We start from the raw sequence: 17,399 nt of genomic DNA, 5'->3' as shown, positions 1-17,399 counted from the left end.
CGCTAAAGAGAAGTGACAACACAGTCTCGAGGGAAGGTTGACAACAGAGGACAAAGGGAGGTAGGAGAGGGAGCAGCAGAGAAAGAAAAAGGTAGCGAGAGAGACGGAGGAGGATGCCAGAGTCTCCAGAAAGCAGATGGAATATAGCAAGAGAAAGAGGAGCTTAAAGCAACATGAGATATTGTAGAAGACAAGTACATTGAAAAAACAGATGCTACAGAGGGAAAGCCGGCCAAATAAAGAGACCTTGAGCAGACGAGAGAAATGCCACAGGGATGGAGACTTGTTGTATTCATGCCCCTTGGTCATACAAGATATTTAGGCTACTTAACCGCTGACAGTTTCTGGCAGTTTTCCAGGCCAACAGTTTATGAACCCCACTATTTACCAAGGTTAATAAACAAAACTCAAATGCCAAAATGATGGCAAACACTGCCTCGGGCATATCGACCTTAAAAATAATCATGTGTCTCAAAGTAGTTAGGACATCAGGACTATAAAATAACAATGAAATATATCAATTTGACTTCAAGCTTTTCTTGTTTAATACTTATCAAAATGAATAGACTTGTTATCTTTCATACAAAAATGCAACCCAAAGTGCCTCACAGAAAAACAGAAATGGAAAAAGAGATACAACTTTGAGAAAAAAATTTCAGCAGCAAGCACAATAAAATGCCAGAAAGAAATCAATAAAGGTCACGAAGAATTTAAACCATTAAAAACAAATACCAGAGATGGGGTTAGGGTTAGAATAATTCAAACTGTCCACATCAGAAATGCCCGGAATCAAGAGCCTGTGACCTGCTGTTTTCTCTGCCAGCTGGACTGCTTCAACACTCAGACTCTTTATCCCACCACTGATCGCCAGAGCTGTGGCTCCCTAACTTTAACCCTAACCTAGAAAAAAATAAATAATCCATCCATCCATCCATCTGTTTTCTTCTGCTTATCTGGGGTTGTTCTAATCATCCCTCTAACCAGCAGTGTTTTCCAGTTCCTCCTAGGGGATCCCCGAGGTGTTCTCACGGTGGGATATACACTGCTCAGAAAAATAAAGGGAACCCCCAAAAATTACAATGTAACTCTAAATCAATCACACTTCTGTAATATCAACCTGTCCAGTTAGGAAGCAACACTTATTGTGAATCAATTTCACCTGCTGTTGTGCAAATGGAACAGACAACAGGTGGAAATGAGAGGCAATTAGCAAGACAACCCCTATAAAGGAATGGTTCTGCAGGTGGAGGCCACATACCATTTCCCTGTCCTCATCCTTTCTGCCGGATTCTTGGTCACTTTTGCATTTTACCAGTGCCATCACCACTAGAGGTAGCATGCGGTGGTGTCTGCAACCCACAGAAGTTGCTCAGGTAGTGCAGCTCATCCACAGTGGAACATCAATGCACGCTGTGGCAAGAAGGTTTGCGCTTTCTCCCAGCACTGTGTCAAGAGCATGAAGGAGATACCAGGAGACATGCCAGTACACCAGGAGACATGGAGGGGGTCGTAGGAGGACAACAACCCAGCAGCAGGACTGCTATCTGCTCGTTTGTGCAAGGAGGAACAGGAGGAGCACTGCCAGAGCCCTACAAAATGACCTCCAGCAGGCCTAAATAATGTGCATGTTTCTGCTCAAACTGTGAGAAACAGACTCCATGAGGGTGGTTTGAGCGCCAGATGTCCACAAGTGGGGCCTGTACTCACAGCCCAACACCGTGCATGCTGATTGGCATTTGCCAAAGATTACCAGGATTGGCAGGTTCGCCATTGGCACCCTGTACTCTTCATGGATGAGAGCAGGTTCACACTGAGCACATGTGACAGACGTGACAGAGTCTGGAGACGCCGTGGAGAACGTTCTACTGCCTGCAACATCCTCCAGCATGACTGGTTTGGCGGTGGGTCAGTGATGGTTTGGGGAGGCATATCCTTGGATGGCTGTACAGCCCTCCATGTGCTAGCCAGAGGTACCCTGACTGCCATTAAGTATCGGGATGAGATCCTCAGACCCATTGTAAGACCATATGCTGGTGCAGTGGGTCCTGGGTTCCTTCTGATCCATGACAATGCCCGACCTCATGTGGCTGGAATGTGTCAGCAGTTCCTCCATGATGAAGGCATTTATGTTATGGACTGGCCTGCCCATTCCCCAGACCTGAATCCAATAGAGCACCTCTGTGGCATCATGTCTCGTTCCATCCACCAATGCCACGTCCCACCACAGACTGTCCAGGAGTTGATTGATGCCCTGATCCAGGTCTGGGAGGAGATCCCTCAGGAGAACATCCGTCGTCTCATCAGGAGTAAATTACTGCCGCCCTGCGATTAGAGAAGCATCGCCATGTAAACAACACTCACCATCAATTTAATTTGTGATAAAAACTGGTTTTTATTTTGGTTCCACTATGGCCTTCTTTGTTAGTCGAATTCATTGATGAGTTTTAGATTTGTGCTCAAGCGTGAACAGTGCAACACCTCTCCTTGAGTTGTTGACTTCGGCAGATGTGCTTTACTGATAAATATCGATTTAGCTGCTTTTTGATGCAACTTCTCATTACAGCCAAATGTCTAAATTAAAGGGTGATAAAAAATAAGTTTGTAATTCTTTATTCTGGAGATACAAGAATTATCTTCTTAATATATGTTCTTCTGTAGGCTTCAAGTGAAAGTTGGTTTTGATGCACAAATTAACATGTTACTGTCTGAGTCCCAAAAATCTCTCAAGCTGTTAGGAGCAGAGTGTCCTTTCTGAAAAGGCAGTTTCATACTAACAGTCTATCAAACAATCCCCATGAAGAAGACGTACTGTATGTGTGCAAAGCATGGGCTCCCTTTGGAATGTAAAAAAGGAACAATGTCGGACGTACAAAGGAATTTAGAAATGTCTGTCGCTATTACAGAGTAAGCTATAAAGTTTTGATTACGTGGGCAATAATAAACGGTTGAGCAGTAGCTTGAAAGCCACTCTTAACGATAGTAAGAAAGACAAAAAAGTAATGGGTTTGTATTCATCAAGCCCTCCCGTGCAATTTTGCCCCTTTTTTATTTTCTATAGAATGTATCTTTAACCATATCAGCCAAAAACGATTAACTGGCAGATTTTTGCCATGAGCACCATCAAACAGTTATGGTAAGGATTTGTTGAAGATGCATGTTAGCAAAGAAACTGTCTGTCTCTGGTCAAAATTATTTTTATTTCAAATGTATGAACATTGTGTGGTGTATCCAAAAAGATGGATACATCTACATTACTACAGTGACTTTTCCATTTATTCCTCCCTTTCAATAAAGAAGCATCAATGGCTCATTTATTGGCTGCAATCTCTCTCTGGATGCTACATATAAAGATATTAAATGCTTGCAAGCGGTGATCCATTAAAAGAATGGCTCTTTGTGTTTGCATGGATACACTGAGTGCAATATTGGTGATGCTCACTATAGGGTTATGATCAAGTTCACTAAGCATTTAGATGGTAGTGTTCAGATCTGCATAAGTTATAATTTATTCCCTCTTTATACAGCTATAATGATGCATATGAAACTATCAGTCAAAGGCACCTGCGTGCATTAAAGAAACACAGTCGCTCACAGACAAACAAACATATACACAGGCTACACACACACACATGCACACACTCTCTCACAATTTACTGGCCCTGCACGAAAGCTGAGGGCTGATTACAATTGTCAGAAGAGTGCAGACTCAACACTTTGTCACTTTCACAGTTGGTGCAGCTCTGTTGGGCGTTATGGATAGTGCTCATACTGAACTTTTCCTACCTGCCATAATGACACCAAGTGAGAACTGAAGTCATCCTGAGAGGAAAGGCTAGCCATGTTTGGCTACAACACTTGATTGTTTTATACCTGCCAGCCCAATTTAGCAATTCACCCAACTCACAGAGCAGCCATTTCCTCGAACATCCACTTTTGGTTGAAAGTGGTTTTAACTTGTATCAGCATAAGAAACAAGATTATCATTGTTATCTTACCATTGAGTGATTGAAAAGTTATTTTGAATAACGGTTAGCCTAATGAAAATTGGGAGGGGGAAATATTTTATTTTGACACAGCGAAGTCTGATGGCCGTCCCTATCTTGTAAGACTAGCATGGGGTAATGTTAGCATCCAGCTCACTCTAAGCTCACAGTATATTACACACCTAGGACCTATGGATTAGCTTGGGGATGGCTAAATGCCAACAATGACTGATTTCTAACCACAGCTAGCTTAATGGATCATCAAAATATTGTTTTAACATTAAATATGACCTTAAACATATTCATCCTTTGAGATAATCAATATTCATTGTATTTTTAACATCAGATCAGGAAGGAAGTGTTGGAAAGATAGTTATTTGTCAGGTCACTTACATCTAAGCATGGTACACAGATTGGTGCATGGTGTAGATTTTGGGGGTTTCAAGATTACCTTGTCAAATTTTTCTGTGGTGTGAGTTAAGAAGAACATAACTGAACTGATTTGAAATCGTAATTACTAAACATGCTTCATATTTCCGATCATATATCATATATAGTGTTGTTTTGGACATACCATTTGATCCCCACTGTCAAATAATAGTTAATGTCATTATTTGTCGTCATGTGTGGGGTCTCTTTCATTTCCATGATCTGATAGAGACTCATGTTAAGAGAGAAGTAATGTCTTGTGAATTTGGTCATTACGTCAGCATGTGTATTTGGACCCAAACACAAATTATTTTACACAGGAATCGTAGGACAACATTTACAGCTAACAGATGAAGATTTTGAGTTAAAAGGTATGTCTGCTGAAATTTACATGACCTTGCCCTGTACGCAATAATTGCAGCAAAGATTAATGTAGCCCACAGAGACACACATAGTCCCAGGATGGATGACTTGAGTCCTATCAATCACTCTTGAAAGCTGCGTGAAGGAGGAAGAGGTGTGAGATTGGCAGACAGTTAACCATGAAATTCACTTTCGCTGACGTTTAGAGGGTTGCAATTTACCAGAGGGATTGAGTTGAATCCTTTACACCCAAATGTCATATACAGCGTGTATGTGTTGGGGGATGAGAGGAAGTGGGTGGAATTTTCTTTAGTAATCTAAGTTTTTATTAGGAACTGACTTTGACTTGGTATTTCTTTCCCTCAAAGCAACATGGGAAATATGGGCTTGATCACATTAAATTTGTTTTTGCACACTTGGTTGACCAAGTTAGTGCTTTGTGAAGTAAATTTTTTTTACATTTTGCCCAAAGCACATTATACCTCCTCACTATTTGACTTGGCAAATGGAAAAATACAGTACTGCTAACACCACTAATGAGTAAAATGTCTTTTTGGCTGATGGCACAGCCAAAGGCAGAAAATACACGCTACACTGTGGTGATAACGAGCCTTACAAAAGTCCATATCTGTATTCTTTTTGCCCTTTATTCCCAATTAGGACAAGTTACCCATTGCATGTTAATCACTTGTGACAGCCACAGCCTGAATCTCAAGGCCTCTCTGCTTTGCCAAGATGTGGGGCCATTTGCGGGTGTTATATATGGATATGTTCAGTAAATTATATGGATTTTTCTATGGATGCAGACTGGGAAAGTTAGGGGGGTTCTGGTTCATCAGCCTGGCCAGAAGTCAAAGAGAGAAGTGGAGGGAGTGGATCAGGTCAGTGGCGGCAGGCGAGTAAACAGGGAATGTGTCAGACAGGGAGAATGAACACAAACTATCATGATAGGAGAGCATGCAGTTGGTTATGGGGTTGGGAAAGGATGGGGGAGATGAAGAAAGAGTAAGAGAGGATGGCAATACGACTGCTCTCTCACCCAATTCTGGATTCCCTGCAGCATGAATTAACATTTTATATTCAGAGCAGAATGTGAGTCGCTCTGGCTCTGCTCAGAGCTCAGTGAACTCTTATAAACTTGGCAAGCTCTGCAGGCTTCTACCCTGGCATTTATAATAAGATGTCCAAATCCACATACAGCCCGCAGGAGACAGACTGTATGTAATTTATTACATTTATTACCATTATTATTATTATCAAGACAATAGAATGTATCACTGTCACTGCCAACCAAATTGTGTGATTCTTATTTCCCATAAAAGGAAAATGGCTGTGATGTTGGCGTATGAAAAAAGGAATGTCAATCAGGAACAGAGCAGCGGCCTGAATTCTGTCAAGTGACACAATGTGATTGTTCATAACTCTTAGACGCTTTCATAATCCCATTTAAATTGACATGAACTTCTTTTATTCTCCCAGCCAAACACCAACTCAGTTAAAGTCACACCATATTAAACTTTATTATTTGAAATAACAATGCAAACGTGGCGTGTTTTTAAAGAAACAAATTAGATCTGCAGTCATTTTGTTATGTTTTTTCTACTTTTTTTATTATATGATTAGATAAACGCTATATTTCAAGCACAGCTCTCAGTGTCTGCTCCATAGCCAGACTTTTAAACTGTCCTCAGCCTCATTATCCTCATATTTTCATGTCCAGAAGGTTATCCCTTTTGATGAGACATAACAGATGCAGTATGTACACACCATAGACTGTAAATAAAAATGGACAGCGTTGCTCCGCCTCTTCCCGTTGTACAGTTCTGAAGCCAAAAAATCCCTCTCCTGGGCGCAGCCATTGTGCAGCCAGAGCCTGTAAAGCCACTGTAATAAGCTCCGCCCTACAGCGTAACGTCACAAGACGCTGTGTGCCCTTTGAAGTTTCGTTCTACGGCGGCTGTGAATCAAACGAAACCCGGAAGTAAAACCCCGTTTTTTAAACTCTAAAAACTAACGAAAAAGAAACTTTTCAGAAAAAAGAGGCATTGGACACAAAACACTCACATACTAACTACATATCACCACAGCATACGGATGTGAGAGACATTCGTACGACGTGTATTTATTTTTTAAAGTTTGACTGCTCCCCCATTCAAATGAATGGGGGAGGCGGATTTTTTGACCTATACTGCAGCCAGCCACCAGGGGTCAGTCACACTGCTGAAAGCCTCACCACCAGGGCCGTATCCGGCACGCTTGGTACACACACGTACATGAATGGATGCCAACCTTGTGTTCTGAAGTATCTAAGGATTGTTTTTGCAGTGCCTTTGTTCTAGTGTGCACTCTGCGTAGGTTAGGAGGTTGGAGAGGTGATGAAAGGCTGTTCACCCTGACAGCATCCTTGCAGGGAAGAACCTAATGACACGTTCAATATGGCAAACAATGTCGTTAGGAACAAACAAGACCTGCCTCCTCCATCATTGATGGGAGAGATAATTGTTGCCCAATTTGCATAAGAAATGTTGTCGAACCGATTAGGGTCTTGGGCAAATAAGCATGTACATAATGCCAGTGAAGCGTAATTAAAGGTGAAGAGTTACTGATAATTAACCAATGACCTTCGTAAATGTCAATCTAAATGTTATCTTCTGATCAGAGGGCGAAAGAGAACGGGAGTGAGTGCAGCAGCAGGCTGACACATCCCTGTACAGTCTTACTATGTTTAACTCCTCTCTTATATTTAACTCATTATCATTACCCAGCAAGTAAATAGATCCAGGTCTCTTCAGGGTCCAGCTACTTGCATTAATGGACTGGAGATTCATAATGAGCCAGGATACTAACCTTCTGAGGGCATACTTTAGTGTCCCCAAATAGTAACCCAAATGCATCCATTATTGGCCATTAGGTCCCAGGGTTTGAAGGTGAACACGGGTTTGATCAAATTACTGATAAAAAAAAGACAGACAGCTTTTTACCCTGTTCAATTTCATGAACTCGCCTTAATTGATTCAGGTCTGCCTCTCTCCAGCTGGCATCAATCCATCACCAGTGCTGCCTGTGTGGAATGTAATACAGCCGACAAGTTAGTCCGGCTGCATACCTGCTGCTGCTCACTCTCCTCCGCTCCTCATGTCAGCCCCTGTTTGAAAGACAGATTATATTGGCCTCCTCTCAACACACAAAACCAACATCCCCTCCCCCTGTATCATAACAAGTTGTAAATGAACTCAATGCTGCCGTCAACTGAAGAGCAAACTGGCAGCAAACATGAGAATGCTCCCTTTCTCTCTCTCTTCCCCCCCCTTTTATTTTTCCAACCATAGGCGAGTTGTTGGATTTACTGTTTTAATAAAACCACCATCATTCTTCCTCCTCTATATCCAGCAGCCACATCTTTATGGTAGCATGAATTATCCCACCAAACGTTGTGCCAGTAAGGACAGAGTTATGGGGACATCATTGCGCATCACCACGGATGTATCAGAGGGATGAAAAACGGTCACTTGGTCCGTTGCTGTAGATGGCTCTGATACGTAGATAAACTGAGAAAAGGTCTCATTCTCCGGAGTACCAAGCTCTTTCTGCTTATTGCTTTACATCACACAGTCGCCTCAGACATCAGTCACCACAGTTTTATCTCTCTCTTCAGCTTTCTCTAGACACAGCAACAGGTTCCTGATCACTATGTATGCGTATATCAGGTGTTTTCACTGCAACCTGTTTAAGAAGTCAAATGCTTTCTGAGCAAATCAACCAGAGTCAAACCGCTGAGGTTTGAGCTGTCCTTGAATCCTATCTGGCTCAGCCAAAATATCAAAATTATGAGAGGTATTTTCTTTCACTATATCTTGCAGCAGAGGCTTCCCTGGTGCCTCCTGAAAACTATTAAATAAATATAGGTTTTTACCAACAGTAAATCGGCTACTTAAGCCTTTTTGATGTTGAAGTATGGATGTAGGATCAATATTCTGTAGAAGAAAGATAATTTAATTTGTGCAAGCTGCTCATGGGGGACAACCAAAGCATTTTTCGAGCTGTAGCGGATTTTCATTTTCCCCCTGACTTTTAAGAGGTGCAGCATCTCTGCCATATGTTGCTCCTAAAAACAAGCAATGCTGGGACACAGGAGGGGGAGAACACCAGCGTCACCTGCTGCAATTTTTCTTCTTGCTAAGAAAAAATATCCTTTTTCATTTCTCAGGAGATGTTATGAAAGATCAAACAATTTTAGCCTGTAATGCTTTTTATAGTTACGTCCAATAGTGCTCCTAAAACTCGATTTCTTCTCATCTGCTCCACTCATTTCGTCTTCCCTCACACTGTTGTCACTGTAAAGGACTGAACAGCTCTGCTCTGCTCACTCAACATGTTCACGGTGTTCTCTTGGTGGCCAAAGCTGACACGGGGTGGCCAGGGCCCTCTCTAAAATCTGGTTGGCCACACCAGAATCCTAAACAATGATTGGGTATTTGCCTTGTCAGAGATAAACACTCCTGCAGGCAATTTAGAGTCACCAATTAACCTAACAAAAATGCTTTTGGACTGTTGGAGGAAACCGGATAACTAAAAGGAAACCCACTCATGCATGAGGGGGTACATGCAAACTCCACACTGTGACGACCCCTCCACACCCCTAGGTGTGCCTGTGTTGCTACTTGCTGTCTGTATCTTTCAAATCTGGGCTATCATCAAAGACTGTATAAATAATGGACGTAGTATCCGTGACGTTAGCCATCTGTTCTGGAGCGCTGTTTTGAAGCCAATCATCAGCGGAAATGCTGAACTCATCCAAAAAAGTGTGATGTAAAGATGCAGGGTTTGAGCCTCCTAGCCAACAGCTATGTGTTCCCGCCTGTCAGTCAAGTCAGTCATGTTCTTATTTGGCCAAAAACTCGTAATCTTAATATCTTCTGAACTGTTGCGTTGGAAAAACGTTCACCCCCCCGTACAGTGTGTGCCGATAGAGAAATTAGCTACGTAGACCCAAGCCGTTTTTAATGCTGCAAAGATCGTCTTTTTTGAATTGGTGTGTATGTGGTTTCCGGTGTTTCTGCAGTCAGCCTCAAGCTGATTCTCGATGAATTGCGGTTTATAACACTTCTGCATAGGCTTCATATTTTGAGACCGGAGGTTGCCACTTGGTCGTCATCAAGATGATAAGCTGTACCTGGGCCCAATGTAGCGGCTCTCGCATTCCACGTGTGGGCATCACGGCACGGCTCAACAGTTTTCGTTATTTTATGTACTGATCTTTTGTTCCCTGCACTCTGATAATCTAAACGAGGCCTTCTCTTCACCCTCACTCAACCTGCAAAAAAAAAGATGATTTCACAGTCAGCACTAAACACTTGAGTGCTGTTGTTCAAGGATTTGCTAAATCTGCCAGTACCATAAAGCTGTCAATGGTCATCATGTGACAGCTAAGGTTTACTGTCTGCAGACTGTTCTTTAACATGAGTGTACACACATTTGGTCAATCCACGTGTATGCTGGTGTTGGATTTTCTTCTATTCTCTTCTTGCCTCTACGCTGTATCTAACGCCGCCTTGAGCACTACATACTCGTGCATTGGAGTGTCTGTGTTGCTCTGCAATACTCCCCAACACTAGTTGGCAGTGTGGTTTCTATACAAGTAGCATCACCAGTTTCCAGATCTGCTACAGTCTCAGTTTATTTGTGCATAGGAAGCCGAGCGAATTAAGTTGAAGTTTGGGCTGATAGATGTTGAGCAGTGAAACATACTGCAACTACTGCAAAAAAGGAAAGAGGAGGGATGTCGGTAAGATGTGAAGCTGTTGTACAGTGGACCAGAATTGTTGTAAATGTGGAAAATGATGATGCTACCCAGCAGACCAATCACAGGGCTTGCAGTCTGAATTGTTTTGACATGTGGTTACATTTTTGAAGAGGTGCACGTCAGGCTGTGTGCATAGGTTCAGGACTTTGCAAACCTACGCATGTAGATACGGGGTGTAGATTCGACAAATAAATATAAACCAGGCTTTAAGCTATTAAGATTTACATGTTGCACTCTGTTGTATTATTTTGTTCACAAAAATATACACAGGAATATTACAATTGTTAAGTAGATATTGAGGTGAGGGTAAGAGAAAGGGTTAATGCTATTAAAATATGTGCACATATGCCCTGGCCATGTCAGTGCCCTGTTTGAGACACTCAAGTTGGAAAAGTTTAGACATGCCATTGGCAGTTAGCATGTGCATGCAATGGTAGCTAAGATACCCCCATTTGTTATGAATGCTATGCCAAATGCCAGATATTGGCCCTGTAGGTCAGTGTTATCAAACACAGAGTGGAATTGTTGATGTGGTTGTATTGTGGTCCTGCTCCTGAAACTTTGCTTTATGGCATCAATTCATGGAGGAACTTTTCTGTGTTTTCATGGTTCATTAAACCTAAAACTTTTTAAAAACCAAATTAAATCTTTAATTAAGCAGTGTGTTCACAAGATGACACACAGCTCTTCCTCAGGAGACACACGTCATGTGCTCTTCACAGAATGACCTCTTCATCATGTCCTGAGTCTCCCTCTAAGCTGTTTGACATACCGATGATCTGCAGCTACAGGGTTCAACACAATGACCAGACAACGGCTGGATCACTGCTCAGCCCTCATCTCTCCTAGCTGCAGCATCTCTCACAGATCGTCCTCCTCTAACTCGCTCCGTCATAATGTTAGACATGTCAATCAGCAGCCTGAGACAGAACACTCATCTCCCGAGGAGATTATATGTCATCAGGGGATGGAGGAACTTGCAAATCCCCCTTTCCTCTCACTGCTGCCGTCGAGTGCCCAAGGAGTAGCCCATCTCCTCCTCTGTGATTAAAGTGGGAGACTGAGTGTGTTTGCGCAGCACACAGAGAGGCTCATTACAATGCACTAGCATGTTGTTGGAAATAGCCTTGGCCAGGAGCTGTAATCCAGAATGTGCTTAATGAGGGGCCACCCAGCCTCTCCATGGGCCTGAGGAGTCAGTCAGAGCAAGAGGGGAGAAGAAGAAGGAGAGGGGGAAGACAGAAACATTGTTCCCCATCTATGTATCAGTGTTTGAAAAATTAGAATAAGAGAGCTCAGAGCTGATATTTCAGCTTCTTAGTCTTGTGCTGGCTTGACTTTAATGTCACATCCGATGGCTTTTCAAGAGAGAAAATTATATAGTATTGAGAGTAATCGTAGTATGTTGGTAACTTATACATCTCCGAAGATGCCTGATGAGATGTTATGGTGTTTAAATGGATAATAAGAGGACAATTGAAAGCATCACATCCAAGTCGCGCACTATATTTATGTCCTAACATATAACTTCTCTTCTTAAAGCTTTGCAAAACACATCTGTGAAAGTGCTCTTGTTTTGAAGTACACTTGTCTTTCAAAAGAAAATGGTGTATTTTTTCGCAGCTCTAGAATAAAATGCAAGGCACTCTTGTCTACAGAGCAGCAAACCAAATTACATCAGTCCATCAAAGGATGGCAGAAACAGTAATGCAAAAGCTGAAAACATACAGCAGCTGATAAAGGCCGACATCCACGGAGAGATTTTTTACCTGTGAATGCAACCAAAACTGTTTAAAGTTTAAGAAAAAGTTTTCAACAGTTTCATGATGGGAGAAAATATCCCCCAAATAACAAGATGGAGCCTTTTTTTAAAGGTTAATATTCGGATTTACCTTGAGGTGAGAAATATGCCGTCAGTCCAGCTGTCTTCACCCTGAAACACTTTCTTTTTTCCTGCTACCGCTTAATTGCTAAATTGTGTGATTATTCCATTAAGCCACTGGAAACCCTAATCCACAACCATTTGAACCCGATGTTAATAAAGAAGTTTCCTAATAGAAGTCAATTTAATTACAAATTTGACATATTGCCGTGACGTTTCTTCAAACTGTTCTAATATTATTTGTAATTGGGGGACGTAGAACTTAGATATTCAGAAAATAACACATTCAACAACGCCTCACAGGAGAAGACACCGCAGCTATTTGTCATCACCCAGAGTGTGACAGAGGATCATCCTCAGTGGCATTTGAGTAGGGCTGAACAATTTTGGAAAATAATCTAATTGCGATTATTGTCCATAATATTGCGATTGCAATTTAATATGCAATTATTTTTTCAAGGTCCTCTTCTCATGTATTTTTCAACAAACATAAGCAATAAATCAATCTGTCAGTCCCTCCAGGAAGTTGTGATTTCGCGATCGCAACTATCAACACAAATTCAACTAATCAGCGCGAATTTTTCGTGGCCTTGCAATTTTATACAATCACCGCAACTTTCCCGCAAATTTGACCAATTACCTTAATCTCAGCCCCTGCACGTCATCGGTTTTGTCATCAATTTGACTTCCTTGGAACATAAACATAAGTCCTCACTTGATCGGCACTTTTCAACAGCAACACACGTACGGAGAACGGGTGAAAAGAGGGGACAGCAGGCTGGACAAGTGACCATGACAACGTTGTTATTTATAGATTGAGGGGCTCAGTGTTCGCTTGGTCACCTACCTGCAGCCGGTGTGCTTTATGAACCAGCTCTCCTCATCTCCATGCATCTGTCTCATCTTCATTGAGGATTTTTACCCCCGGTGTGCGTTAGTGACACAGACACAACCGGGGGACGTCTGTTTAATATTTGACGTTTGACGTTGTTGCCACCATTACCGTAAAAAGCTCCGTGTCTACAGCTTGAATATATTCCAGTTTGGTGATACATCAGACACATTTAGTAAGTTCTGATCAACTCCTAGTCATCAAAGATGCAGATTCATTTCAGAGTGCCATGAACTCTGTGCCTCAGTCGCTGCGAGGTGCATTCAGGGACCGTCGTAAATGTGCAATATAGTCCTTTCATGGCATTTTTCTGTGAATCAAGACAATCAAAATACAGTCAGTGGCCACATCAATAATGTTTTCTAAAAACAACTGTAATTTAGCGTATTTACTTGCCCCAGAGATGTTATTGGAGGAAAAAGGCATTAAAAAAAAAAACGCCACTTTCACTGGAATTTTTTCAAAAAGCTGTCGCAAATTCAGGCTTTTTGGGCCGCAACAATCACAAACAAATCCCTCGAAATCCTGGAGGGACTGATCTGTATTATAATAAACAATATCAGATTTATTATACACAAACTGTTCTTTCTCATAGGCGAGGCTTATGTTAAGATAAAGGCAAATGAAGCATGAATTAATATGAAAGACGGTTTATTGAATTACAGTTGTAAACTTACAAGACTGCAAGTCAAAGTATTTAGTAAGCGTTCACCACAACCACTTAACAACATTCTGCCAAACATGTGTTTTAAGTTTATAGCATGTTTCAATGTGAATCAGCTGACCGAAGGTGTTGCGCACAGCGGAGACACTCAGCTGGGGGCTGCGGCTGAGTGACAGGTCTCTCTTTTTCTCCACTGCCGGACTGATTATGACCCGGTTGCGCTCCCGGCTGACACCTGACCACGTAAACATGCTATTTTTTCTCAATAAGAACCAGTAGACTGAAATCTGATTCTGTTCAATTGTCATGTTGCAGTAAATCCACATGTTGTCTGGGTCTTCACTGACTCTGCGTATGCGGATATTATTTATAAGCCTGCTCCACATGTTGATATTCAGCGTGTTGATTATTTTGTATGCCTCAATATGATCGGTTCTTCTGCTTAGGCCATTTTTAAAGATGTCAACAACAAAACAACAAATCAAAGCTTAGCGTGGCTGAAGTTGTTTTCTTCATCACCGCTCGCACGTGTCTTGTTCTTCGGAGATTTTTGGCCGTCGGCAAACCAGCTGAAAGGTGCATTACGGCCACCTACTGCATGAATGTCACGTAAGGTTGTTGGGATATTTTCTTGTTACTCCGACATTTAATGACATTGTACACATGCAACTGGGTATGTCCTCAGTTTTAGAAGAAAGCATCTTGTTTTCTGGTGAATTGTCACAGAGGACATCAATGGGCGTGGGCAGGGGGAGGGGGCAATCATCAATGTGGGCCAAGACATGCGCTAACACACATAGTAAGTCTCCACAGGAGATGCCTGTCAGACAAGGGAACACTTATGATTTGCATACACGAAACAATGCCAAGCACAGTGCCTTACTGACGCCAACGTTGTGTTTGTGTGGGACTTGTTAAAAATATGCTAAATGAAGTGCTACAAATGGCCCAGTCTATAGTGGTGTGTAGCCTTGCCTCTGTGCTGGTACTCTGTCCAGTTCTCAACAAAAAGGGACGAACAAACTTGCATCCCAAATGGGTAATACACTTAGCATTGCCCTAGAGGGCCAATGTTTGGCATTTGCCATCCATTGCATTGACAACAGATTGGGGTATTTTGGCTAACATTGCATGTACAGGCTGACTGCTCAACTAAGGCACTGTAGTAGGAAGGGGTGTGCACACAAACTACTATTATTCACTCTATACCCTCCCCTCATTATCTACTCTAAGAACTAATATCAAAGTATAAGAAAGTTGTTATTTTCCTGTGTAAAAGTTGTTGACTTTAAAAAGAAACACACCAGAGGGCAAAATATAAATCTTCCCAGCTTGATTAAAAGAAGATGTTTTTCCAAAGTCTCGTTTGAAGGTACTGTCAAAAGAAAATGTGCTACATTTAAATACAAAAAAAGCCACTGCAAGCCTGTTGCAATAGAGTCAAAATTATGTATCTAATAATGAATCGTGCTTCTGACAACGCAAGTAGCCAATTGTACTTTGGGATGTTAGGGTGGCACCTGGGGTCGCCAATCAGATTTATCAATTGACCTTTATATATAGCGCCGAATCACAACAAATGTTCTCAAGACGCTATACAAACAGAGCGGGTCTAGACCGCACTCTCTGTTCTATTATTAACAAAGACCTAACATCAAGACAGGACTAGGGATGCATCGATCCTACTTTTTAGGTCCCGATACCGATATCAATACCTGGGCTTTGGTATCTGCAGATACCGATACTAGCCGATCCGATCCTGGTATTGATTTAACAATCTCTATTCCTTAATGTGAGGATAGAATCATGCTTTGGCAACTTCAGGCTTTTCTGACATGATGGTGAACTGTACCTGGGTTGCAAGTTCTAAACCAGAGGCTGGAATCCCTTAATTTCAAGGATCCGGAACAATTAAATCCAATAACCTGTCTGTTTTTTCACACTTTGAATCCATTAATAGAAGGTTTCTTCCTTCTTTGCAGTAGGCAACAGCTGGCGTAAACTTCTTCCTTTGGGCTTCCATTATATTTTTCAGCGTGACTTCCTTTGACAGGCAGAAACCTCGAGCAGGACCAGACTCATGTTAAGGCAGCCATCTGCCTTGAGCAAGTTGGGGTTAGAAAGAGGGATGGAGTGAGATGAAGAGAGAGAGATTGAAATTATTTAATTGAAATTATTTAAGAGGGCCAGCATCAGGATGATGATCAGCAATTTGTAATATACCAGTTAGTGAGAGTTGGAAATGAACACTCTTCAGCCCCTCCAAAACCTCAAGCTGTAAAGGGCAATGCTGATTACCTAATATGCTGTTGATGCATGCAAAGCTAGTCAGGTGTCAATCAAAACTTGATCACCCACATAGTCTTCAGGAAAACTTTTACCAAAAAAATCAATCAACTGTCTTTTTGATAACTTTCTTTTAGCATAGATCAATTTTCAGTCAGGTTTTCATGGAGTCTTCAGGAGACTTTAAACTTTGATAAAAAAATATGCATTTTTAGTATTTCAAACAGAACCACCAGAGGCCATAAAAGTTCTTTTCCATTTTGCTGCTTCTGCTTCCTCATTCTACAGCAGATAACTTTGATTAGGTACAGCCCGACCTACTGTGGCTGGTCCCATTGGACATTTGCCCAAAGCCAATACTCCAGCATGCCACAAATCATTCTCTTAATTATTGATAAGCCAATTTCAAGTAAATAGGGAAGTGAGGAATGCAAAGGTCTGCAGAGAGGCACAGCCTGACAATACATCTAATGCAATTATTCTTGTTTTAATGTCAAATAAGTAGTGCTGTTCTTTTATAGCTTCATGTTTCAGCAAATGCAGGAAACAATATAAAGTTAATGGAGCAGTGGGGCATGTAACCACATTTAAAGATCGACTTCTTATTTGTTACAAAATGTACTAAGATATAATTAACTGTAGCATTAAAACCTGGTTTCATAATTGGATTTGTTAGCCTACTACTTAGGTAACATACCCATTGGAATCAATAGAGTTCAGTCAAGTGAAATGACTTATTTCAGATCACTTGTGAAGTGAATCGCTTTGAGTGAAGGTTATCTGTCGTTACTTCAAACAGTGTTTAGCTGCATAACTTTTGTTGATGAGCAAGATAATATTGTCAGAGAACAAAATAGGTCCAATTTGAAGAGATTCCACGTACGAGTGATTCCCAAGCTTCCTCTGTTCTGTGAATCAGATCATGGAACAAAAGCTCGATACATAATTGAAAGAAAATTAGTTTTTCTCTCTCTTGTTTTCTCAATGCATCTCCCAACAGGGGGGCTGCATAGATATATCTCAATCCCTTGTTTTTTGGGGGTCTTTTCAATTAATTTACTTAATATGTTTTCATCCCCTGGCTTCTATCTAGTCAA

The 17,399-nt window shown here is 41.5% G+C and overlaps 1 long non-coding RNA gene across 1 annotated transcript in view; it reads right to left on the bottom strand.

Annotated features, from left to right (window-relative positions):
* The window catches only part of LOC117829992, a 123,895-nt gene that overhangs the window by 81,154 nt on the left and 25,342 nt on the right, over positions 1–17,399 (bottom strand). The window lies entirely within an intron of this gene.

This window comes from Notolabrus celidotus, chromosome 1, assembly GCF_009762535.1.
Source record: "Notolabrus celidotus isolate fNotCel1 chromosome 1, fNotCel1.pri, whole genome shotgun sequence".
Classification (NCBI taxonomy): Eukaryota; Metazoa; Chordata; class Actinopteri; order Labriformes; family Labridae; genus Notolabrus; species Notolabrus celidotus.
This window is presented reverse-complemented; position numbering and strand designations above follow the sequence as displayed.